This window comes from Bufo gargarizans, chromosome 2 (genome assembly GCF_014858855.1).
Source record: "Bufo gargarizans isolate SCDJY-AF-19 chromosome 2, ASM1485885v1, whole genome shotgun sequence".
In the NCBI taxonomy this organism is placed as follows: Eukaryota; Metazoa; Chordata; class Amphibia; order Anura; family Bufonidae; genus Bufo; species Bufo gargarizans.
In genome coordinates, this window is record NC_058081.1 from 236,372,374 (window position 1) to 236,396,991 (window position 24,618).

The window sequence follows — 24,618 nt, forward strand, 5'->3', positions numbered from 1 at the left end:
TGAATCACTTAATATACCTTATTATAAAAGTCACCTAATATACCAGATAGATGAGGCGGCAAGTCTTAATGAGGTCATTATTATGGGGGACTTCAACTATCAAGATATAGACTGGGAAACTGAAACCTGTGGATCTCATAAAGAAAACAGAATCCTGGCAATAACCTAAGACCACTACCTTTCCTAACTTGTTCAGGAACTGACTAGAGGGACAACCATACTGGATTTAGTACTAAGCAATAGACCTGACTTAACAACAGATATGCAGGTTGGGCGACACCTGGGAAATAGTGACTATGCAATAATAACCTTCCAAATCTCATTCAAAAGAGTGTTTCTTCAGGGAGATACAAAAATACCAAACTTCAAAAAAGCTAAATTTAACCAGCTAACAGAGTTAATTGGCCTAACTATCTGGGACAATGCCATCAAAATTAAAAATGCAGCCACAAAATGGGATATTTTTAAAAGCATCCTAAACTCTAGTTGTGAGATGTACATACCTTATGGGAATAAAAGGGTAAGGAACAAGAAAAAAAAACTATGTGGATAAATAGAAATGTAAAGGAAGCATTAAATGACAAAAAGAAAGCATTTAAATCACTAAAACAGGAGGGTAAACTATAAGAAAAAAAATAGAATATGTAAAAGACAAATAAAAGCAGCCAAGCTCGAGACAGAGAGATTCATTACCAGACAATATAAAACTAACTCTAAAATGTTCTTCAATTATATAAATAGTAAAAAGTATAAATATGAAGGTGTTGGCCCTTTAAAGAGTGATGATGCAGAGAGGGATAAGGAGAAAGAAAAGCTATAAAATATTTTTTTTCCACTCTATTTACCGAATAAAATAAACTATCAGATGAAATGCAGAATGTAAAAGCAAATTTCCCATTAAAAGTGTCCTGTCTGACCCAGGAAGAAGTGCAGCAGCATGTTAAAAAGATTAAAATAGACAAATCACCAGGACCAGATGGCATACACCACTGTATCCTAAGATAATTAAGTACTGTCATAGCCAGACCCTTATTTCTGATACTTAAGGACCCTATATTGACAAGGAGTGCTCCACAGGATTGGCGCTTAGCAAAAGTGGTGCCAATAATAAAAAAAGAGACAAAAACAGAGCCTGGAAACTATAGGCCGGTAAGTTTAACATCTGTCATGAGTAAACTGTTTGAATGTTTTCTAAGAGATACTATCTTGGAGTACCTCAATGAAAATAATCAAATAACGCTGTATCAGCATGGCTTCATGAGGGATCAGTCATGCCAAACTAATTTAATCAGTTTCTATGAGGAGGTAAATTCTAGACTTGATAAGTCAATGGATGTCATATCTTGACGTCTCCAAAGCATTTGACACTGTACCACATAAAAAGGTTAGTATATAAAATGAGAATGCTTGGACTGGGATAAAATGTCTGTATGTGGGTAAGTAACTGGCTCAGTGATAGAAAACAGAGGGTGGTAATTAATGGTACACACTCAGATTGGGTCACGGTCACTGTCACTAGTGGGGTAACACAGGGGTCAGTATTGGGCCCTATTCTCTTCAATATATTTATTAATTATCTTGTAGAAGGCTTGCACAGTATAATTTCCATTTTTGCAGATGACACTAAACTGTGTTAAAAGTAATTAACATTGAAGAGGGCAGTATACTGCTACAGATGGATCTGGATAGATTGGAGGCTTGGGCAGAGAAGTGGCAGATGAGGTTTAACACTGGCAAATTTAAGGTTATGCACATGGGAAGGAATAATACAAGTAACCAGCACATTCAAAATGGTAAAACACTCAGTAACACTGACATGGAAAAGACTTAGGAATTTTAGTGGACAGCAAACTAAACTGTAGAAACCAGTGTCAGGCAGCTGCTGCCAAGGCCAATAAGATAATGGATTGCATCAAAAGGAGCATAGATACATGTGATTAAAACATAGTCCCGTAACTCTACAAATCCCTAGTCATACCAGACATGGTGTATAGGGATGAGCGAACTCGAACTGTATAGTTCGGGTTTGTACCGAATTTTGGGGTGTCCGCGACACGGACCCGAACCCGGACATTTTTGTAAAAGTCTGGGTTCGGGTTCGGTGTTTGTCGCTTTCTTGGCGCTTTTTGAAAGGCTGCAAAGCAGCCAATCAACAAGCGTCATACTACTTGCCCCAAGAGGCCATCACAGCCATGCCTACTATTGGCATGGCTGTGATTGGCCAGAGCACCATGTGACCCAGCCTCTATTTAAGCTGGAGTCACATAGCGCCGCCCGTCACTCTGCTCTGATTAGCGTAGGGAGAGGTTGCGGCTGCGACAGTAGGGCGAGATTAGGCTGATTAACTCCTCCAAAAGACTTGATTAATTGATCGATCTGCAGCTGTGGATCCTTGAGCTGCTGATACTCAATTGCTCACTGTTTTTAGGCTGCCCAGACCGTTTGTCAGTCACTTTTTTCTGGGGTGATCGGCGGCCATTTTGTGTATTGTGGTGCGCCAGCACAAGCTGCGACCAGGTGCATTTAACCCTCAATGGTGTGGTTGTTTTTTGGCTAAAGCCTACATCAGGGTGAAGCTGTCACACCAAGTGCATTTAACCAGCAATAGTCTGTTTATTTTTTGGCCATATACTACATCAGGGGCAAGCTGCGCCTGTCACCAAGTGCATTTAACCCTCAATGGTGTGGTTGTTTTTGGGCTAAAGCCTAAATCAGGGTGAAGCTGTCACACCAAGTGCATTTAACCAGCAATAGTCTGTTTATTTTTTGGCCATATACTACATCAGGGGCAAGCTGCGCCTGTCACCAAGTCCATTTAACCCTCAATGGCGTGGTTGTTTTTGGGCTAAATCCTACATCAGGGTGAAGCTGTCACACCAAGTCCATTTAACCAGCAATAGTCTGTTTATTTTTTGGCCATATACTACATCAGGGGCAAGCTGCGCCTGTCACCAAGTGCATTTAACCCTCAGTAGTGTGGTTGGTCAAGCTGTCACACCAAGTGCATTTAACCAGCAATAGTCTGTTTATTTTTTGGCCATATACTACATCAGGGGCAAGCTGCGCCTGTCACCAAGTGCATTTAACCCTCAATGACGTGGTTGTTTTTGGGCTAAATCCTACATCAGGGTGAAGCTGTCACACCAAGTCCATTTAACCAGCAATAGTCTGTTTATTTTTTGGCCATATACTACATCAGGGGCAAGCTGCGCCTGTCACCAAGTCCATTTAACCCTCAATGGCGTGGTTGTTTTTGGGCTAAATCCTACATCAGGGTGAAGCTGTCACACCAAGTCCATTTAACCAGCAATAGTCTGTTTATTTTTTAGCCATATACTACATCAGGGGCAAGCTGCGCCTGTCACCAAGTGCATTTAACCCTCAGTAGTGTGGTTGGTCAAGCTGTCACACCAAGTGCATTTAACCATCAACAGTGTGGTTATTTTTTGGCCATATCCCAGTCTAATTCTGTCAGTAAACGTATACCTGTCACCCAGCGCCTAAATACTAGGCCTCAAGTTTATATCCAGCTAAATCTGTCGTTACTGGTGTGGCTGGTCAAGTTATTTAGTGTCCGTCAAAGCACATTTTTTGTTCTGGGTTAATATACAATTCCCAATTTAGCAATTTCATAATTTAGTGGTTTCTGCTGTATCAGAGCTATTTGAAATCTATCCCTAAAAGGGTATATCATATTCAAGGTGCACATAGGGTCATTCAGAATAACTTCACACACCCACTACTGTGCATTTCCAAGTCTAATTCTGTCAGTAAACCTATACCTGTCACCCAGCGCCTAAATACTAGGCCTCAAATTTATATCCTGCTAAATTGCTGTGGCTGGGCAAGTTATTTAGTGTCCGTCCAAGCACAGTTTTTGTTCTGGGTTGAAATACAATTCCCAATTTAGCAATTTCATAATTTAGTGGTTTCTGCTGTATCAGAGCTATTTGAAATCTATCCCTAAAAGGGTATATCATATTCAAGGTGCACATAGGGTCATTCAGAATAACTTCACACACACGCTACTGTGCATTTCCAAGTCTAATTCTGTCAGTAAATCTATACCTGTCACCCAGCGCCTAAATACTAGGCCTCAAATTTATATCCCGCTAAATCTGTCGTTACTGCTGTAGCTGGGCAAGTTATTTAGTGTCCGTTCAAGCACATTTTTTGTTCTGGGTTGAAATACAATTCCCAATTCAGCAATTTCATAATTTAGTGGTTTCTGCTGTATCAGAGCTATTTGAAATCTATCCCTAAAAGGGTATATCATATTCAAGGTGCACATAGGGTCATTCAGAATAACTTCACACACACGCTACTGTGCATTTCCAAGTCTAATTCTGTCAGTAAATCTATACCTGTCACCCAGCGCCTAAATACTAGGCCTCAAATTTATATCCAGCTAAATCTGTCGTTACTGCTGTAGCTGGGCAAGTTATTTAGTGTCCGTTCAAGCACATTTTTTGTTCTGGGTTGAAATACAATTCCCAATTTAGCAATTTCAAAATTTAGTGGTTTCTGCTGTATCAGAGCTATTTGAAATCTATCCCTAAAAGGGTATATCATATTCAAGGTGCACATAGGGTCATTCAGAATAACTTCACACACACGCTACTGTGCATTTCCAAGTCTAATTCTGTCAGTAAATCTATACCTGTCACCCAGCGCCTAAATACTAGGCCTCAAATTTATATCCAGCTAAATCTGTTGTTACTGCTGTAGCTGGGCAAGTTATTTAGTGTCCGTTCAAGCACATTTTTTGTTCTGGGTTGAAATACAATTCCCAATTTAGCAATTTCAAAATTTAGTGGTTTCTGCTGTATCAGAGCTATTTGAAATCTATCCCTAAAAGGGTATATCATATTCAAGGTGCACATAGGGTCATTCAGAATAACTTCACACACACGCTACTGTGCATTTCCAAGTCTAATTCTGTCAGTAAATCTATACCTGTCACCCAGCGCCTAAATACTAGGCCTCAAATTTATATTCAGCTGAATTTGAATACAATACATTGGGCCAAATAATATTTTTGTTGTTGTGGTGAACGATAACAATGAGGAAAACATCTAGTAAGGGACGCGGACGTGGACATGGTCGTGGTGGTGTTAGTGGACCCTCTGGTGCTGGGAGAGGACGTGGCCGTTCTGCCACATCCACACGTCCTAGTGTACCAACTACCTCAGGTCCCAGTAGCCGCCAGAATTTACAGCGATATATGGTGGGGCCCAATGCCGTTCTAAGGATGGTAAGGCCTGAGCAGGTACAGGCATTAGTCAATTGGGTGGCCGACAGTGGATCCAGCACGTTCACATTATCTCCCACCCAGTCTTCTGCAGAAAGCGCACAGATGGCGCCTGAAAACCAACCCCATCAGTCTGTCACATCACCCCCATGCATACCAGGGAAACTGTCTCAGCCTCAAGTTATGCAGCAGTCTCTTATGCTGTTTGAAGACTCCGCTGGCAGGGTTTCCCAAGGGCATCCACCTAGCCCTTCCCCAGCGGTGAAAGACATAGAATGCACTGACGCACAACCACTTATGTTTCCTGATGATGAGGACATGGGAATACCACCTCAGCATGTCTCTGATGATGACGAAACACAGGTGCCAACTGCTGCGTCTTTCTGCAGTGTGCAGACTGAACAGGAGGTCAGGGATCAAGACTGGGTGGAAGACGATGCAGGGGACGATGAGGTCCTAGACCCCACATGAAATGAAGGTCGTGCCACTGACTTTCACAGTTCGGAGGAAGAGGCAGTGGTGAGACCGAGCCAACAGCGTAGCAAAAGAGGGAGCAGTGGGCAAAAGCAGAACACCCGCCGCCAAGAGACTCCGCCTGCTACTGACCGCCGCCATCTTGGACCGAGCACCCCAAAGGCAGCTTCAAGGAGTTCCCTGGCATGGCACTTCTTCAAACAATGTGCTGACGACAAGACCCGAGTGGTTTGCACGCTGTGCCATCAGAGCCTGAAGCGAGGCATTAACGTTCTGAACCTTAGCACAACCTGCATGACCAGGCACCTGCATGCAAAGCATGAACTGCAGTGGAGTAAACACCTTAAAAACAAGGCTCAGGCTCCCCCTGCTACCTCTTCTGCTGCTGCCGCCTCGGCCTCTTCTGCTGCTGCCGCCTCGGCCTCTTCTGCTGCTGCCGCCTCGGCCTCTTCTGCTTCTGCCGCCTCGGCCTCTTCCTCCGCCTCTGGAGGAACGTTGGCACCTGCCGCCCAGCAAACAGGGGATGTACCACCAACACCACCACCACCTCCGTCACCAAGCGTCTCAACCATGTCACACGGCAGCGTTCAGCTCTCCATCTCACAAACATTTGAGAGAAAGCGTAAATTCCCACCTAGCCACCCTCGATCCCTGGCCCTGAATGCCAGCATTTCTAAACTACTGACCTATGAAATGCTGTCATTTAGGCTGGTGGACACAGACAGCTTCAAACAGCTCATGTCGCTTGCTGTCCCACAGTATGTTGTTCCCAGCCGCCACTACTTCTCCAAGAGAGCCGTGCCTTCCCTGCACAACCAAGTATCCGATAAAATCAAGTGTGCACTGCGCAACGCCATCTGTAGCAAGGTCCACCTAACCACAGATACGTGGACCAGTAAGCACGGCCAGGGACGCTATATCTCCCTAACTGCACACTGGGTAAATGTAGTGGCAGCTGGGCCCCAGGCGGAGAGCTGTTTGGCGCACGTCCTTCCGCCGCCAAGGATCGCAGGGCAACATTCTTTGCCTCCTGTTGCCACCTCCTCCTTCTCGGCTTCCTCCTCCTCTTCTTCCACCTGCTCATCCAGTCAGCCACACACCTTCACCACCAACTTCAGCACAGCCCGGGGTAAACGTCAGCAGGCCATTCTGAAACTCATATGTTTGGGGGACAGGCCCCACACCGCACAGGAGTTGTGGCGGGGTATAGAACAACAGACCGACGAGTGGTTGCTGCCGGTGAGCCTCAAGCCCGGCCTGGTGGTGTGCGATAATGGGCGAAATCTCGTTGCAGCTCTGGGACTAGCCGGCTTGACGCACATCCCTTGCCTGGCGCATGTGCTGAATTTGGTGGTGCAGAAGTTCATTCACAACTACCCCGACATGTCAGAGCTGCTGCATAAAGTGCGGGCCGTCTGTTCGCGCTTCCGGCATTCACATCCTGCCGCTGCTCGCCTGTCTGCGCTACAGCGTAACTTCGGCCTTCCCGCTCACCGCCTCATATGCGACGTGCCCACCAGGTGGAACTCCACCTTGCACATGATGGACAGACTGTGCGAGCAGCAGCAGGCCATAGTGGAGTTTCAGCTGCAGCACGAACGGGTCAGTCGCACTGCGGAACAGCACCACTTCACCACCATATATTATTGTACTTCCTCATTCAATCCTATTTTTATTTTCATTTTACCATTATATTGCGAGGCTACCCAAAGTTGAATGAACCTCTCCTCTGTCTGGGTGCCGGGGCCTAAATATATGCCAATGGACTGTTCCAATGTTGGGTGACGTGAAGCCTGATTCTCTGCTATGACATGCAGACTGATTCTCTGCTGACATGAAGCCAGATTCTCTGTTACGGGACCTCTCTCCTCTGCCTGGGTGCTGGGCCTAAATATCTGACAATGGACTGTTGCTGTGGTGGCTGACATGAAGCCTGATTCTCTGCTATGACATGCAGACTGATTCTCTGCTGACATGAAGCCAGATTCTCTGTTACGGGACCTCCCTCCTCTGCCTGGGTGCTGGGCCTAAATATATGACAATGGACTGTTGCAGTGGTGGCTGACGTGAAGCCTGATTCTCTGCTATGACATGCAGACTGATTCTCTGCTGACATGAAGCCAGATTCTCTGTTACGGGACCTCTCTCCTCTGCCTGTGTGCTGGGCCTAAATATATGCCAATGGACTGTTGCAGTGGTGGCTGACGTGAAGCCTGATTCTCTGCTATGACATGCAGACTGATTCTCTGCTGACATGAAGACAGATTCTCTGTTACGGGACCTCTCTCCTCTGCCTGTGTGCTGGGCCTAAATATATGCCAATGGACTGTTCCAATGTTGGGTGACGTGAAGCCTGATTCTCTGCTATGACATGCAGACTAATTCTCTGCTGACATGAAGCCAGATTCTCTGTTACGGGACCTCCCTCCTCTGCCTAAGTGCTGGGCCTAAATATCTGCCAATGGACTGTTGCAGTGGTGGCTGACATGAAGCCTGAATCTCTGTTACGGAACCTCTCTCTTCTGCCTGTGTGCTGGGCCTAAATATATGCCAATGGACTGTTGCAGTGGTGGCTGACGTGAAGCCTGATTCTCTGCTATGACATGCAGACTGATTCTCTGCTGACATGAAGCCAGATTCTCTGTTACGGGACCTCTCTCCTCTGCCTGTGTGCTGGGCCTAAATATATGCCAATGGACTGTTGCAGTGGTGGCTGACGTGAAGCCTGATTCTCTGCTATGACATGCAGACTGATTCTCTGCTGACATGAAGACAGATTCTCTGTTACGGGACCTCTCTCCTCTGCCTGTGTGCTGGGCCTAAATATATGCCAATGGACTGTTCCAATGTTGGGTGACGTGAAGCCTGATTCTCTGCTATGACATGCAGACTAATTCTCTGCTGACATGAAGCCAGATTCTCTGTTACGGGACCTCCCTCCTCTGCCTAAGTGCTGGGCCTAAATATCTGCCAATGGACTGTTGCAGTGGTGGCTGACGTGAAGCCTGATTCTCTGCTATGACATGCAGACTGATTCTCTGCTGACATGAAGCCAGATTCTCTGTTACGGGACCTCTCTCCTCTGCCTGTGTGCTGGGCCTAAATATATGCCAATGGACTGTTGCAGTGGTGGCTGACATGAAGCCTGAATCTCTGTTACGGAACCTCTCTCTTCTGCCTGTGTGCTGGGCCTAAATATATGCCAATGGACTGTTGCAGTGGTGGCTGACGTGAAGCCTGATTCTCTGCTATGACATGCAGACTGATTCTCTGCTGACATGAAGCCAGATTCTCTGTTACGGGACCTCTCTCCTCTGCCTGTGTGCTGGGCCTAAATATATGCCAATGGACTGTTGCAGTGGTGGCTGACGTGAAGCCTGATTCTCTGCTATGACATGCAGACTGATTCTCTGCTGACATGAAGACAGATTCTCTGTTACGGGACCTCTCTCCTCTGCCTGTGTGCTGGGCCTAAATATATGCCAATGGACTGTTCCAATGTTGGGTGACGTGAAGCCTGATTCTCTGCTATGACATGCAGACTAATTCTCTGCTGACATGAAGCCAGATTCTCTGTTACGGGACCTCCCTCCTCTGCCTAAGTGCTGGGCCTAAATATCTGCCAATGGACTGTTGCAGTGGTGGCTGACGTGAAGCCTGATTCTCTGCTATGACATGCAGACTGATTCTCTGCTGACATGAAGCCAGATTCTCTGTTACGGGACCTCTCTCCTCTGCCTGTGTGCTGGGCCTAAATATCTGCCAATGGACTGTTGCAGTGGTGGCTGACGTGAAGCCTGATTCTCTGCTATGACATGCAGACTGATTCTCTGCTGACATGAAGCCAGATTCTCTGTTACGGGACCTCTCTCCTCTGCCTGTGTGCTGGGCCTAAATATATGCCAATGGACTGTTGCAGTGGTGGCTGACATGAAGCCTGATTCTCTGTTACGGAACCTCTCTCTTCTGCCTGTGTGCTGGGCCTAAATATATGCCAATGGACTGTTGCAGTGGTGGCTGACGTGAAGCCTGATTCTCTGCTATGACATGCAGACTAATTCTCTGCTGACATGAAGCCAGATTCTCTGTTACGGGACCTCTCTCCTCTGCCTGGGTGCTGGGCCTAAATATCTGACAATGGACTGTTGCAGTGGTGGCTGACGTGAAGCCTGATTCTCTGCTATGACATGCAGACTGATTCTCTGCTGACATGAAGACAGATTCTCTGTTACGGGACCTCTCTCCTCTGCCTGTGTGCTGGGCCTAAATATATGCCAATGGACTGTTGCAGTGGTGAGTGACGTGAAGCCTGATTCTCTGCTATGACATGCAGACTGATTCTCTGCTGACATGAAGACAGATCCTCTGTTACGGGACCTCTCTCCTCTGCCTGGGTGCTGGGCCTAAATATCTGACAATGGACTGTTGCAGTGGTGGCTGACGTGAAGCCTGATTCTCTGCTATGACATGCAGACTGATTCTCTGCTGACATGAAGACAGATTCTCTGTTACGGGACCTCTCTCCTCTGCCTGTGTGCTGGGCCTAAATATATGCCAATGGACTGTTGCAGTGGTGGCTGACGTGAAGCCTGATTTTCTGCTATGACATGCAGACTGATTCTCTGCTGACATGAAGTCAGATCCTCTGTTACGGGACCTCTCTCCTCTGCCTGGGTGCTGGGCCTAAATATCTGACAATGGACTGTTGCAGTGGTGGCTGACGTGAAGCCTGATTTTCTGCTATGACATGCAGACTAATTCTCTGCTGACATGAAGACAGATTCTCTGTTACGGGACCTCTCTCCTCTGCCTGTGTGCTGGGCCTAAATATATGCCAATGGACTGTTGCAGTGGTGGCTGACGTGAAGCCTGATTCTCTGCTATGACATGCAGACTGATTCTCTGCTGACATGAAGCCAGATCCTCTGTTACGGGACCTCTCTCCTCTGCCTGGGTGCTGGGCCTAAATATATGCCAATGGACTGTTGCACTCGTGGCTGACGTGAAGCCTGATTCTCTGCTATGACATGCAGACTAATTCTCTGCTGACATGAAGCCAGATTGTCTGTTACGGGACCTCTCTCCTCTGCCTGTGTGCTGGGCCTAAATATATGACAATGGACTGTTGCAGTGGTGGCTGACGTTGAAAGAATATGATCCTTCTCTCTATGCACCGTGATTCCTTTCTGTGTCCCCGAAGACAGACGTCTAGAGAACGTGTCAATGACAGATGCAGAATTATGTCAGAAACAGTTCTATTTATTGTTGTCGTACAGGGCCTTTTATACTTTCAAACATACATACAAGAATAGCTTGAGCTCTTATTACAATAATAGCAGTTCCTTATACAGAAAGAAAGGCATCTCTCATTATAATAAATGCTGACTAGAAACTTCCCTTATAAAGACAGAAGGTAATTGTATACATAGTCACCCTTCAATATGATGTCACCCAACCTCTTGTCCTTCATACAGATTACACAGCTAATTCTGTTTAACCCTTCAGACGTGAAGCCTGATTCTCTGCTATGACATGCAGACTGATTCTCTGCTGACATGAAGCCAGATTCTCTGTTACGGGACCTCTCTCCTCTGCCTGGGTGCCTGGGCCTAAATATATGACAATGGACTGTTACAGTGGTGGGTGACGTGAAGCCTGATTCTCTGCTATGACATGCAGACTGATTCTCTGCTGACATGAAGCCAGATTCTCTGCTATGGGACCTCTTTCCAATTGATATTGGTTAATTTTTATTTATTTTATTTTTATTTTTATTCATTTCCCTATCCACATTTGTTTGCAGGGGATTTACCTACATGTTGCGGCCTTTTGCAGCCCTCTAGCTCTTTCCTGGGCTTTTTTACAGCCTTTTTAGTGCCGAAAAGTTCGGGTCCCCATTGACTTCAATGGGGTTCGGGACGAAGTTCGGATCGGGTTCGGATCCCGAACCCGAACATTTCCGGGAAGTTCAGCTGAACTTCTCGAACCCGAACATCCAGGTGTTCGCTCAACTCTAATGGTGTACTGTCTACAGTTCTAGGCTCCTGTGAATATGACAGACATAGCAGAACTCAGAGAAGGGCACCTGAGAAGGGCTAGTAATTGTAAAGCACATGAGGTAATAGTGGTTGCAACAGTCTGCAGTACTGTATATGAGTGAAAAATCAGTAAAAACAGGAAATGGGGAAAAATTTAGAGAAAAGGGGGAGGACCTCCTCTTACCACTCCATTCTAGTCTTAATGGAGAGCTCATCATGGAGTTCTTCTCCATGATGTTGGGGGTTGAAGGACCTGTGATGATGTCAGATGTACCTTTCTAGCATGGGAACTACAGCATTTTCTGTGCAGTTCCTTTACTACATGTAGAGGACCTGTGATGACATCACAGGTCCTTTAGCTTTTTACATTGATGATAGAGATTCAGAGCCTGCATTGAATGTAATTAGGGGTGTGGCCTTTGGTTCACTGCAGGCCCCCTTCCCACAGGCCGCATAGTAGCTGTCTGGTCTGCCTTTATTGGAGGTACACCAGTGCCCTCTATTCTCAACTCTGCTGCCCAATTAATCCACCTTTTCCCTAATTTTTCCTCTGCCAATCTCTTCACTGACTTCCCATCACCCAGTGAATTTTGTTTAAAATACTAACAACTACATATAAGGCCATCCACAACCAGTCCCCCCTTTACATCTCTTACCTTCTGTCTCAATACATCCCCACACATAATCTCCAATCCTCACAGTACCAACTTCTCTGTTCTCCTCTCATCTGTTCTTCATATGATTAAATACAGGATGTGCATTTCCCATACTTTGGTACTCACTACCCCAGCAAATCAGACTCTCCCTCAACATCTAAACCTTCAAAAGTAACCTGAAAACCCACCTCTTCAGGAAAGCCCACCACCTGCACAGCAGCATAGCTAAAGGTTCATGGGCCCTGGTGCAAGAGTTCACCTTGCCCCCCCTTCCCACAGTGCTTTGTGGCAAGGGGCAGGAGTGCACCTAGACTTTCTGCTGCCTGAGGTAAAAATTGAAATGCCCCCCCCCATGCCAATTTTCAACCTAACCCATTCCCTCCAGTTCTACTGTTAAAGCGGTTATCCTATTTTTACTACTGATGACCTCTCCTCAGGAGAGGTCATCAATATCAGATCGGCAGGGGTATGACCCCCAGAACCGCCACTGATCAGCTGTTTAAAGAGAAGACCCACCAAATTTTAACACCGGGTTATTGAAGACACGTTGTGCTGAGTTCAGCCTACACAAATCAAAAACATGAACTCTCCACTAAAAAAACTGGACTACAGCTCCTCCATATAGAAACATAGAAAATTATTTTTTGAATATACATTAGACAGTAATTGTAACATATAAAATAATCAGTAGGAAGGCAAACTTCAGTGAGGAATAAGACCCTAGAGGGGGCTGAGGGGTCGGTACCCAGGATACCAAGAAGTAGCCACACAGAGGGCCAACTTAGAACATGTAAACCCTGGACATAACGGTCCAATGGAAAAGATGGTAGGCTATATGTGGAAATCAAAAAGCAATAATAAATACCCCAAAGGTGCTGTCACGGAAGGTGTACAGAAAACTAGAAGACAAAAAATGAAGATCCGACTGACTGGATCCAAAACTAAGGAACCAAAGGGTAAGCCCTGTAACAGCCCTGGCTCTCTCCCTTACTGCTCAGTCTATGCAAAAATCTCTATGGTAGATGATTGCATACCCTCGTTCCTCGACTGTATGACACCTGAACACCCTATAATAGTGAGGGGACACGACCACCGGCTCTCTACACTTAATACGGAGGGAGTCAGGGTCACCTAGGATCCAGCAAACAGGAAAACACAAATGAATGAACAAACTTATCTGTAGAAGAATCAGTAGTAGCATCCAGCATGCACACACTCCAGGAAGTTGTATAAACCGCATAGTGATGCAGTATGGGAGGGTATTTAAAGGGATACAATCAGTGCAACTAGATGACAGCTGAGAGAGGGAAACGAGATGACAAAACGAAAGCAAAACAAAAGAACCTCAAGCAGGAGGTTCTGAAGAACGTCTGTCAGAGCTTCTCAGATGTCTGGTGGTGACAGGTGCGTGTGGATCCCTCAGCCGCCTCCTCCCGACGTTGTTTCGCCAGTGAACTGGCTTCTTCTGAGGTCACTACTGTGACTTCTGCGACCCCTATAGCTTTGCCAGTGCACCTGAAATAAGCATGCTGCCACCATGTAGCCAGATGATCAGCATTTATCCTCACCTACTGTGTTCTTCCCCCTACCCTTGTAGATTGTTCCTTCTATGGATAGGGTCCTCTCCCCCTCTGTACCAGTCTGTTAATAGTTTCTCTGTATTTGTAACTCCCTCTTGAGGTAAAGGGCCATGGAATTAAAGGGGTTGTCCGACTTCAGCAAATGGCATTCATCATGTAAAGAAAGTTAATATGAGGCACTTACTATATTGCCTCCTTTACTGGCTTGATTAATTTTTCCATCACATTATACACTGCTCGTTTCCATGGTTATGACCACCCTGTGAACCAGCAGTGGTGGTCATGCTTGCACACTTTAGAAAAAATATATATTTTTCCTATAGTGTGCAAGCATGGCCACCACTGCTGGACAGCAGGGAGGTGTAGGAAGGTACAAGGGGGTCGTCATTGATGGTAGGTATGTGTCACCGAGGTTCCTTGCCTCGGTGAAGTAAGAGCCGGAATTTTCATGTGTCTCACGGCAGCTAATGCTGATTGACACTTTGCTATTTAGTATGGCTGTAAATAGCTGATCCGGTACGTCTCTTACTAGGAGTAGTCAAAGTGCTGGGTTGGTTACTACTCCCCACCTTCCAGGCCGGGTCTTGGCAGGCTTATAAAAAACAGCCAGCACTGTCAGGTGGTGTGGATTACCTCCCTCTGACAGTGGATCTCTGGAGATCTCTGTGCTGGGGTCTGAATACCATGTGTCAGGTGAGCATGCCGCCTTAAAGCCTGCAAGTGGACTTTCTGAGGCTGACCATTCAGCCGGGTGTGAACTGGCACCCAGGATACCAGGTGAACTTTATTTTGTTTTTCTGTGTGAACAAGCACCAAGCCTGAAAAGTGACTGTTGTGTTGTTATAAGTGTGAATAAACACCGAAGAGTGATTAACAACCTGGTCCTTTTCCTCTATACTGCGTCCGTTAACCTGCCTACCAGAGCGAATCCCTACAGTGGTCATAACCATGGAAATGAGAAGTGTATAATGTGATGGAAAAATGAGTCCAGCCCGCAAAGGAGGCAATATGGACAGTCACAATACATTAGATAGTGGCTTGTATAACCTTCTCCACATGATAAATGCCATTTGACATTTAATGGTGCTTTCAAATTATTATTATCAATAATAATAATAATAATATCCTCAGGAAAGACATAGTTGGCTCAGGAACTGCACAATTCCCTCCATTATGTAGTCGATGGAACTGGTTACTGCAGCTAATATTACAGTTGATTGATGAGCAAATGAAGCACATCTGCTGAATTTGCACTGTTGTGATCATACCTTCAATTAGGAATCACAATACATGTTGATAATGTTTTACAATTTTTTTATGTGTTCAAATAATTGTGCTCAGTGATTGACATATGTTAGAATTATTAAGATTATCTGCTGGTATTAAAGCTAAGGTTGGAAAAAATCTGAACAAAAATATAAACGCAACACTTTTTGCGTTTTGCTCCCATTTTGCATGAGCTGAACTCTCAAATATTGTTCACAAATCTGTCTAAATCTGTGTTAGTGAGCTAATCCATTTTACTTCACAGGTGTGGCATATCAAGGTGCTGATTAGACAGCATGAATATTGCACAGGTGTGCCTTAGGCTACTTTCACACTTGCGGCAGGACGGATCCGACAGGCTGTTCACCATGTCGGATCCATCCTGCGGCTATTTCGCCGTGCCACTGGACCGCCGCTCCATCCCCATTGACTATAATGGGGACGGGGGCGGAGCTCCGGTGCAGCACGGCGGTGCACGGCGAAAGGCCGCTGGACTAAAATTACTGCATGTCAGGCTTTTTAGTCCGGCGGCTTTCGCCGTGCACCGCCGTGCTGCGCCGGAGCTCCGCCCCGTCCCCATTATAGTCAATGGGGACGGAGCGGCGGTCCGGCGAAATAGCCGCAGGACGGATCCGACATGGTGAACAGCCTGTCGGATCCGTCCTGCCGCAAGTGTGAAAGTAGCCTTAGACTGCCCACAATAAAAGGCCACTCTGAAATGTGCAGTTTGATCACACAGCACAATGCCACAGATCTTGCAATGTTTGAGGGAGCGTGCAATTGGCATGCTGACTGCAGGAATGTCTACCAGAGCTGTTGCTCGTGCAATGTATGTTCATTTCTCTACCATAAGCCATCTCCAAAGGCGTTTCAGAGAATTTGGCAGCACATCCAACTGGCCTCCCAACCGCAGATCACGTGTAACCACACCAGCCCAGGATCTCCACATCCAGCATGTTCACCTCCATGATCATCTGAGACCAGCCACCCGGACATCTGCAGCAACAATCGGTTTGCATAACCAAAATTTCTGCACAAACTGTCAGAAACCATCTCAGGGAAGCTCATCTGCATGCTCGTTGTCCTCATCGGCGTCCGGACCTGACTGCAGTTCGTCATCGTAACCGACTTGAGTGGCACGTTGGAGAAGCGTTCTGTTCATGGTTGAGTCCCAGTTTTCACTGTTCAGGGCAGATAGCGTGTATGGCAATGTGTGTGAGTGGTTTGCTCATGTCAATGTTGTGGATCGAGTGGCCCATGGTGGCGGTGGGGTTATGGTATGGGCAGGTGTACGTTATGAACAATAAACACAGGTGCATTTTATTGATGGCATTTTAAATGCACAGAGATATTATGCAACTTCGCACAACTATTGAAGAGGAGTGGACCAACATTCCACAGGCCACAATCAACAACCTGATCAACTGTATGCGACAGAGATATGATGCTCTGTGTGAGGCAAATCGTGGCCACGCCAGATACTGACTGGTTTTCTTACCCAAAGTAAGGCAAAACTTTGCACATTTCAGAGTGGCCTTTTATTTTGGGAAGTCTAAGGCACACCTGTGCAATATTCATGCTGTCTAATCAGCACCTTGATATGCCACACCTGTGAGGTGGAATGGATTATCTTGGCAAAGGAGAAGTGCTCACTAACTCAGATTTAGACAGATTTGTGAACAATATTTGAGAGTAATGGGTCTTTTGTGTACAGTCATGTGAAAAAATTAGGACACCCTTTGAAAGCATGTGTTTTTTTGTAACATTTTTAATAAAAGGTTATTTCATCTCCGTTTCAACAATACAGAGAGATTAAAGTAATCCGACTAAACAAAGAAAACTGAAGAAAAGTCTTTTCAAGATCTTCTGTAAATGTCATTCTACAAAAATGCCTATTCTAACTGAGGAAAAAGATAGGACACCCTTGCCCCTAATAGCGAGTGTTACCTCCTTTGGCTGAAATAACTGCAGTGAGACGGTTCTTGTAGCCATCTACCAGTCTTCGACATCGGTCTGAGGAAATTTTACCCCACTCCTCAATGCAGAACTTTTTCAGCTGTGAGATGTTTGAGGGGTTTCTTGCACGTACAGCCCTTTTCAAGTCACCCCACAGCATCTCAATGGGATTCAAATCTGGACTTTGACTTGGCCATTCCAGGACTCTCCATTTCTTCTTTTTCAGCCAATCTTTGGTTGATTTACTAGTATGTTTTGGGTCATTGTCATGTTGCATGGTCCAGTTCCGCTTCAGCTTTAATTTTCTAACTGATGGTCTCACATGTTCTTCAAGCACCTTCTGATACACAGTAGAATTCATCGTGGATTCTATGATGGTGAGCTGACCAGGTCCTGCTGCAGCAAAGCAGCCCCAAACCATGACACTTCCACCTCCATGCTTCACAGTTGGTATGAGGTTCTTTTCTTGGAATGCTGTGTTTGGTTTACGCCAAACATGTCCTCTGCTGTTGTGTCCAAATAATTCAATTTTGGACTCATCTGTCCAAAGAACATTATTCCAGAAGTCCTGGTCTTTGTCAACTTTATCTCTGGCAAATGTCAGTCTGGCCTCGATGTTTCTCTTGGAAAGCAAAGGTTTCCTCCTTGCACACCTCCCATGCAAGTTAAACTTGTACAGTCTCTTTCTGATTGTAGAGGCATGTACTTCTACATCAACAGTAGCCAGAGCCTGCTGTAGTTCTCGAGATGACACTTTAGGGTTTTTGGAGACCTCTTTTAGCATCTTGCGGTCTGCTCTTGGGGTGAACTTGCTGGGGCGACCAGTCCTGGGCATGTTGGCAGTTGTTTTGAAAGCCCTCCACTTGTAGACTATCTTCCGGACAGTGGAATGGCTGATTTCAAAATCTTTTGAGATCTTTTTAAATCCCTTCCCAGACTCATAGGCTGCTACAATCTTTTTTCTGAAGTCCTCTGACAGCTCTTTTGCTCTCACCATGGTGCTCACTCTCACTTCAACAGTCAGGAGCACACCAAACTAAATGTCTGAGGTTTAAATAGGGCAAGCCTCATTCAACATGCAGAGTAACGATCTACTAATTATGTGCACCTGGTGTGATATACCTGTGTGAGATCTGAGCCAATTTAAGAGGGAATACATGTGAGGGTGTCCTATCTTTTTCCTCAGTTAGAATAGGCATTTTTGTAGAATGACATTTACAGAAGATCTTGAAAAGACTTTTCTTCAGTTTTCTTTGTTTAGTTGGATTACTTTAATCTCTCTGTATTGTTGAAACGGAGATGAAATAACCTTTTATTAAAAATGTTACAAAAAACCACATGCTTTCAAAGGGTGTCCTAATTTTTTCACATGACTGTATGTAGAAAATGTTTGAGATATTTGAGTTGAACTCATGCAAAATGGGAGCAAAATCGAAATTGTGGTGTTTACATTTTTGTTCAGTGTATTTAGTTTACTTCACTCTACCAGTAACAAACTTCCCCCTCCAAGCAGTATGGGTGCTAGATAATGAGGAATTTATACTGTCCTCTTATATTTTATAGCAATGCTGACCAAACTAACTAGAAGAGAACAGCACTTCCTATGCGACTTTAAAGGGGTAATCCAATACTATAAACTGCCCACCCCCATATGCCGGGCCCTTCACAGGAAATATACCTTCCTGGCTCCCCGCTCCCTGCGCCGCTCCTGGTCCCTGTGCCGGCATACATACATAATTCCTCTGGGTAGCCATCTTATATGCTTCTGGCATATGTAAAAAAAACTGTGAACTCTCATCTTCCTGAAGCCTGGGTCACCTATGATATAGATGGACACTTTTATTACCACTACTCTGTGAGGCCGGCTATAAAAGGTCATAAAGGCTATACCAGGCCCAGCTCATCCTGTCCTATAAGATAAGATCAGCTCGCTGTCAAGCCTGGCTGGAGCGTGACGTCATTAATTTCCAGGTCTGGTTTGAGGAGAGCTAATAGCCCTTAATTAGCTCTGGGCATAAAACCAGTCCACTTTCATATTTCATTTATGAATCAACTTATGCCCTTTCTGACACCAGATCCAGGCTCTACAGAGTATTGTGGTTAATTGGGTATCAAATATGACTAGAGGATGTGATTCTGTAGCTGACCTATTGGTGGTAGAAGAACTACAGGTCCCAGCATTACCGTGTGTGGTCTCATTCTGTATGTAAATAAATAAGGATCGCAAATATGTATTCTGTATAAAAATATGCCGATGTATCAGAGAGATACGAGCTTAAGTATAATCCTCATTGTAGGAACTGAACTTTGATGGGGTCATAAAACACTTGGAGGCCAATCCCTAGGCTTCACAGTCACTCTGCTGCCATTGGCTGACAGGAGTAAGTTCATAAAAATCCGTGCACAAGGACAGAGGAGAGAGACCCATGGAACATCACCAGACACTTAATTGGACATTGACGGCATATCCCTGTATCAGAAGAACTTTGAGGGTCTCCCCTGATACATACTGAAAAGGGGTTTGCAAGGATTCAAAAAGGACATATGAACGACCATCTGAAACCCTCCAGAGAAACTAAGTATTCTTTCATCTTTTTCCCTTTCATTTGAACTGTCGTGATTATTTATATTGTTATTATTATTCTGTAGATTTATAGTCATTTTCATTAGACTTGTATGCACTGCTTTTTACCTCTTATTAAAGATTATAAAATCTAAATGGCCAAGTCTTCCATATTCTAAGCTGCTGAACAAAGTACCTTGCCTTTGAAGAGACGTTACCAGGTAGTTAGTTAAATTGCATTTAGGAATTGTAGCTGGGGGTGATTGACTGCGGTTGGTCAGTAAGTGATATCCGGTTGATCCACTGATCTGTGTGATAGTGAATGACCTGGATAGTCGGCTCGTGGACCGGGAACCCACGTGGTGGCAGTTACCGAAGTATAGTGGGGGGGTGTTAGCCGAGTGGTAATACCCCGGTCACGTGAGGTCTCTGTGTGTGCGCAGACTCCGTCACAGACCACTACGTCACAGCTGTGGGATCCGGAGCGATCGGATCCATAGTTTGTGACAGTCCCCACACCAAACATCCGGTGTCGGGGGGTAGCAGCCAATGGCAGGCCGGGACGGGGACGAGCCTCTCTAGTGTCACGCACAATAATAGGGAGGCTCTTCCTCGTCCCTGCCTGCCATTGGCTGCTCCCCCCTAACAACAGATGTTTTCATCCGTTCACGGGGAGAAGCAGCAGCGGTGGTGAGGGGACCAGCAGCAGTGCTGGGGGCGGGTTAAGTATATTCCCTGTGAGAGGCCGGGCATATGGGGGGGGCAGTTTATAATATTAGTTAACCCCTTTAAGCACTATTTTCATCTTTGTTCGGGAGTTTATTTATTCTCATAGTATGACATAATAACACGGGTTAGTGTTATGTGTTGTATTTTGAATTTTTAAATGTAGTAGCTATTTAATACATGGCAAACTAAACATTTTAGTGTGCTTAATAAGTATCTTTCATTGATTTTTGGGGTGTAATCAGTTTTAGATTATATTTCCAGGTTAGTTTTTAGTTAAATGATACTTCTTTACTCTTTTCTGCCACTTTTCAGTAAGTTTATTTTGAAGTAATTGGGAAAGATTTACTAATAGTGGCACCCTTTGCATTGTCTAAGAATATGAACTGCAGTCTTAATATTAGACAAATTCAGTATTCTGAAATATGGGCCTTTGTAAATTTTGAGTATGGTAAATCCTGCACCAGATTTATGCACCAAAATATTTTCCATGCACCAGAATTTTGTCAGTGTGCCAAAATAAATGTGTTATTGGCCAAAAGCTGTCTAGTCTATGCTTATGCCACCTATAAATTGGTGTAGCTGCTCTCCAAAAATGCACCGAAATGTTTGGCATCTGATTTAGTAATTTCCTTCTGAGATCCATTATTTTAGATGGAAAAAAAGTCCTGCATGACAGATCAGAAGAACTTAAAAATAATGTGAACCCGGCCTAAGTAAAGTTATACAGTAGCACTGACCAATCAGCAGTCCTTCTAATAGGGCTGGGCTATGGCAGAACCCGTCATGAATGTGTCACGGCTCAGGATGGGGAAAACCCTCAGCCGTGCGATGCCAGAAGATGTTAACGGCTGCTCGGCCAGGACGACAGAATTAGGGAGCAGGTCACCTCCTAACACATCCCTAATCCGTCCCTAACTCCTAGCTGCATGGGCCGACCTTGAAGTTAGGAGGGCCCATGCTCAGGAACCTCGGATCCCTACTCACCCTCCGACCGGTCCCTGAACTAGGAGTGAAGGGTAAGACGACCTGTTCCTTCTGGACACGGAGGAACAGGAGTCTCACTGGCCAAGCTGCAGGAAAAAGGGGAACAGAAACAGGCCTATGGATATGGCAGGTGCTGCACTAGTTCCAGCCACCTGCCACAGCCTTGCTGACTGGATCCGTGTGCAGGCAAGCTGAAGTTCACAACAATACAAATAGAACTCAGGACACACACATCCACACACAGGAACCCAGATCCATAGCTGCACAGAATAATAAAGGAAAACATAAACTGAACATCACACAAACTTAAACTTATGACCACAAGGGTGGCCCCCACTGGCAGGTGAAATAACACAGGAGGCTACTCAAGCTAGTCATGGCTGAAGTACCCCTCAGACTAGAGATAACACAGAGGCTTTATAGGCTCAAGTAGTCACACCCACACAGACACACCCAGTGTACACACACACAGAAGGGAATTAACCCTTCCAACACCACGAAGTGTAGTGAGACCACATAAAGGGAAATAGACACAAATACTCACTGCAGCTGTTACCGTTGACAACGACATGTGTGGCAAACGTGTCCTGGAAGCCGGCCAAAAGAGACACTGCCACCACATGTACTAACACCAAACATTGCCACGGGCACAGATGAAAGGAAAATGTCAGAGTGCACACCAAACATAAAACAGAGTGCACACCAGACATTCAGAGTGCATACATACACCCACACAAACCAAAGGCAACCGCACACATACCTGTTGTCCGCGGCAACCGCACTTGAGGCAGACAGCAAAGTGCCCCCAGCTGCGGTTGACACAACAAACCAAACCGCGGGCAACTGTATGCGGCTCCCAAGGAGTCACGGCCATAAACATGGTCGTGACAGAATGTTCTTCAGCACTCATTGATAAAATTGTGTATAACTACAATGTAAGTTACTGCAAAAAAAATTACAGCCACAAAAAGCTGAGTATATTGATTGACAGTATGATTCCAGAATGATTGCTCTAAATACATTAAAAAAACAGGATAAAAAAAAAAACCAGGACATACAATAATAAAAAGTTTCTTTTATTAAAATATTTGTCAAACAGCACTATTGTCCTTAAAGGGATTGTCCCATCTTGCTGTTTCCACGACTTAAAGAGGTTCCAAGTGTTCTTTGTTTACTGATGACCTAACCTCTGGATAGGTCATCAGTATCTGATTGGCGAGGGTCTGACAAATGGGGATCAGATGTTTGAGAAGGCAGCGATGCTCGCAGAAGTGCCGCAGCCTTTCCTTATGCCATGTGATGTCATGTTCTTCAGTCACATGGCCTAGGTGCAGATCAGCCTCATAGAAGGGAATGGGGCTGAGCTGCAATACCAAGCACAGCCACTATATAGCGACTGTATGGCGCTGTGCTTGGTAAGCAGAGAGAAGGGCCACAGTGCTCACCGGAGTGCTGGTGTCTTCTCAAACAGCTGATTGACACATTACCAATCCAGAGGATAGGTCATCAGTAAAAAACATTTGACAAACCCCTTTAAGAAAACAATCGAGCAGGTCGGCACTCCACTGCATACCAGAACAAGCTATGCCCCTTCAGTAGCTTTCCTTTAATACAACCCCTTTAATACACAAGTCCCTGGAAGTACGATAATAGAGTAGGGAACTCAGTCCATCAAATAAGTCTGTCTATGTCTGCTGCTATATACAGTATCTTGTATTCTGCCAGTGGATTTGCAGGTAAATAAAAGTTCTCAAAACAGAACAATTCTTATCATAATACTGTATAAAAGAATCCAAACTAAAACTAAGAACACTGCAAAAAAAAAATATATATACACAATAATACTGCCAGAATTGACTCTGGATCTCAAAAGGGCTGAATGAGACATTATTGGGGTCATTTATGAAAATGGTGTAAAGTAGAACTGGCTTAGTTGCCCAATCAGATTCCACCTTTCATTTTGAACAGCTCCTCTGAAATATGAACAGTGGAATTTGATTGGCTGCTATGGGCAACTAAGCCAGTTCTACTTTACACCAGTTTTATAAATGATCCCCTATATGTTCCTCTTACTCTCAAATGTGGGTTTACTGAAAATTGAGCGCTATCCTTGAGAATTCTGTTGTGTTCTTCCATAGAAATATCCTTTATTCTAACCCATTAAAGAAGTGCTTTGCGAATGTGAAAAATTGTGCAGTAAATACTGTATGTCGGAATGCACAATCAATGAGTTTACTTAGAAACATAAGGGAAACATTCTTATTCATAAAGGCAGCGTCTCTGAAATTAGCACAATTTATACATAATGAATATTCAGTCTAGTGATGTTTCAGATGGTAATATATGACATTCTATTCCTTTTATAAGATAAGTGGTTGTGGATCAAGAAAACACTGTGTCCAGTTCATTTTCCTTCTGCACTGACAGTTCATGCGATCAGCCAATTTGCAGTTGAAATGTGACATACCCTTAATTGGCTGTCGCCATTTTAGCGATATCTTTTAAATGGTAACCATTTCAGTACATCTTAGTCATTCTGCTATACTGCCATTGATTCTCTGATTTTGAAGGCAGCAAATGAGCTTCTGTCACAGTTTATAATGCTGCGTTATAATTAAACAACCATGCAAAAGGAGCATTAATCCTCCATTTTAATAAGCTGCAGTGACATCAGAACTCAAAGAAAGCAGGGTATAGAATGGAAGGCCTTTGGAGGGACCTTATAATAGGCCTGTGTTTTATGTTGGTCTATGATATCCCTGTGTGCTCATGCCTCATCATAAATTAGTCAATGCGCCTAAACTGAAATCTACACCAGCCCCCAGTTAGTGTAGATTTCAGTCTTATTTTACGCCAAAAAACTGATGTAAAAAAATAAGATAACTATGCTGATGCTGCTGCCCTCGCCCCCTCCTGCCCTCTTCACTCCATTGTCAGAGAAACATCTTTCAAATAAGCCGCAAATACTGTTGGGTTCATTTATCAAACTGGTGTAAAGTACAACTGGCTTAGTCGCCCATATCAACCAATCAGATTCCATCTTTCATTTTCCAAAGGTGTTGTCAAAAATGAGAGGTGAAATCTAATTGGTTGCTATGGGAAACTAAGCCAGTTTGATAAA